This window comes from Triticum urartu, chromosome 2 (assembly GCF_003073215.2).
Source record: "Triticum urartu cultivar G1812 chromosome 2, Tu2.1, whole genome shotgun sequence".
Lineage (NCBI taxonomy): Eukaryota > Viridiplantae > Streptophyta > Magnoliopsida > Poales > Poaceae > Triticum > Triticum urartu.
The window spans coordinates 18,055,606-18,058,824 of record NC_053023.1 but is presented as its reverse complement, the minus strand read 5'-3'; positions in this window follow the sequence as shown (position 1 = coordinate 18,058,824).

Sequence of the window (3,219 nt, the reverse complement as noted above, 5' to 3'; positions counted from 1 at the left end):
TTATATACTGACACATTATGTTATCTAAAAATATGGTAGCCGTGACCTTGATATTCCCTGTAGAGCCACACTATTGTTTATCATATGGATTGTAAATGTAGTGACACTGAAGTTTATGACATATTCTTAAATGTCTTTATTTTAGCAGTGATTATATACTGACACATTATGTTATCTAAAAATATGGTAGTCGTGACCTTGATATTCCTTGTAGAGCCAACAAAAAATAGAATAAAAAGGTTCATTAGAGAAATATTACAATTGGCGATTGAATGTGAAATGGCAGTGATTTTATATCTATGTGTGGGAGGTTGATGAAAGATTGCATGCAGAGTATACCAGTGAAAAACATCATTTATTTAGATGAGGTATTACCATAGTAGAATAAACTATATTTCTAGCTGAAGTTAACATTGCTAAAGTATTTCACTGGGCGGCAACTCGAGGGCAAGAAACATACATATAAGCCTATTCTGAAATGTCTGGAAATATTGAAGCCTCAGCATTGCGCTCCAGCTTCCGTGGAGGAGCTGCACCGTTTTGGACGTGTTGGTCAGCTTCTTGGTTGAGGGGTTGACCATGAACATAGCATAGGCCGACGGTGGGGAGGTGGTAAATGTCGGGGAAGAGGGTGACGGTGGGGAGGAGGCCAATGATGTGGAAGAGGGTGACGGAGGAAGGAGGATGATGGTAGGAGAGGGAAGCAATGGCGTGGTGGCGAGCTAAATAGAGTGAGGTGGAGGGTTGGCGGTTCGGTGGTGGCAGGCTTGTGAGAAGGGAACAATAGCAACATCATGGATAACGCTTCGACTCGGTTCGTCAGAAGGGGAATTCATAACTAAGTTACGCCACTTGGTGATGACATTGTCGTCGTAAATATATTAAGTGAAGGAAATATGCCCTAGAGGCAATAATAAAGTTATTATTTATTTCCTTATATCATGATAAATGTTTATTATTCATGCTAGAATTGTATTAACCGGAAACATAATACATGTGTGAATACATAGACAAACAGAGTGTCACTAGTATGCCTCTACTTGACTAGCTCGTTAATCAAAGATGGTTATGTTTCCTAACCATGAACAAAAGGCTGTTATTTGATTAACGAGATCACATCATTAGGTGAATGATCTGATTGACATGACCCATTCCATTAGCTTAGCACCCGATCGTTTAGTATGTTGCTATTGCTTTCTTCATGACTTATACATGTTCCTATGACTATGAGATTATGCAACTCCCGTTTGCCGGAGGAACACTTTGTGTGCTACCAAACGTCACAACGTAAATGGGTGATTATAAAGGAGCTCTACAGGTGTCTCCAAAGGTAGATGTTGGGTTGGCGTATTTCGAGATTAGGATTTGTCACTCCGATTGTCGGAGAGGTATCTCTGGGCCCTCTCGGTAATGCACATCACATAAGCCTTGCAAGCATTACAACTAATGAGTTAGTTGCGAGATGATGTATTACGGAACGAGTAAAGAGACTTGCCGGTAACGAGATTGAACTAGGTATTGGATACCGACGATCGAATCTCGGGCAAGTAACATACCGATGACAAAGGGAACAACGTATGTTGTTATGCGGTCTGACCGATAAAGATCTTCGTAGAATATGTAGGAGCCAATATGGGCATCCAGGTCCCGCTATTGGTTATTGACCGGAGATTTGTCTCAGTCATGTCTACATTGTTCTCGAACCATAGAGTCCGCACGCTTAACGTTACGATGACAGTTATTATGAGTTTATGCATTTTGATGTACCGAAGTTAGTTCGGAGTCCCGGATGTGATCACGGACATGACGAGGAGTCTCGAAATGGTCGAGACATAAAGATTGATATATTGGACGACTATATTCGGACACCGGAAGGGTTCTGGGGAAGTTTCGGATAAAACCGGAGCACCGGGGGGTTACCGGAACCCCCCGGGGGGTTAATGGGCCTTATGGGCCTAATGTGGAGAAGAGGAAGGGGCTGCCAGGGCAGGCCGCGCGCCCCCTCTCCCCCTAGTCCGAATTGGACAAGGAGGGAGGGGCGGCACCCCCCTTTCCTTCTCTCCCTCCACCTCTCCTAGTTGGACAAGGAACGGGAGGGGAGTCCTACTCCCGGTAGGAGTAGGACTCCTCCTGCGCGCCTCCTCTAGGCCGGCCGCACCCCCCCTTGAATCCTTTATATACGGAGGCAGGGGGGCACCCTAGAACACACAAGTTGATCTTCGCGATCGTTCCTTAGCCGTGTGCGGTGCCCCCTTCCACCATATTCCACCTCGGTCATATTGTTGCAGTGCTTAGGCGAAGCCCTACGCTGGTAGAACATCTTCATCGTCACCACGCCGTCATGCTGACGGAACTCATCCCCGAAGCTTTACTGGATCGGAGCCCGAGGAGCGTCATCGAGCTGTACGTGTGCTAAGAACTCGGAGGTGCCGGAGTAACGGTGCTTGGATCGATCGAATCGGGAAGACGTACGACTACTTCCTCTACGTTGTGTTAACGCTTCCGTTGTCGATCTACAAGGGTACGTAGATCACACTCTTCCCTCTCGTTGCTATGTATCACCATGATCTTGCGTGTGCGTAGGATTTTTTTTTTTGAAATTACTACGTTCCCCAACAGTGGTATCAGAGCCAGGTTTTATATGTTGATGTTATATGCACGAGTAGAACACAAGTGAGTTGTGGGCGATATAAGTCATACTGCTTACCAGCATGTCATACTTTGGTTCGGCTGTATTGTTGGACGAAGCGGCCCGGACCAACATTATGCGTACGCTTACGCGAGACCGGTTCTCCCGACGTGCTTTGCACAGAGGTGGCTTGCGGGTGACAGTTTCTCCAACTTTAGTTGAACTGAGTGTGGCTACGCCCGGTCCTTGCGAAGGTTAAAACATCACCAACTTGACAAACTATCGTTGTGGTTTTGATGCGTAGGTAAGATTGGTTCTTGCTTAAGCCCGTAGCAGCGACGTAAAACTTGCAACAACAAAGTAGAGGACGTCTAACTTGTTTTTGCAGGGCATGTTGTGATGTGATATGGTCAAGACATGATGCTGAATTTTATTGTATGAGATGATCATGTTTTGTAACCGAGTTATCAGCAACTGGCAGGAGCCATATGGTTGTCGCTTTATTGTATGCAATGCAATCGCGCTGTAATGCTTTACTTTATCACTAAGCGGTAGCGATAGTCGTGGAAGCATAAGATTGGCGAGACGAC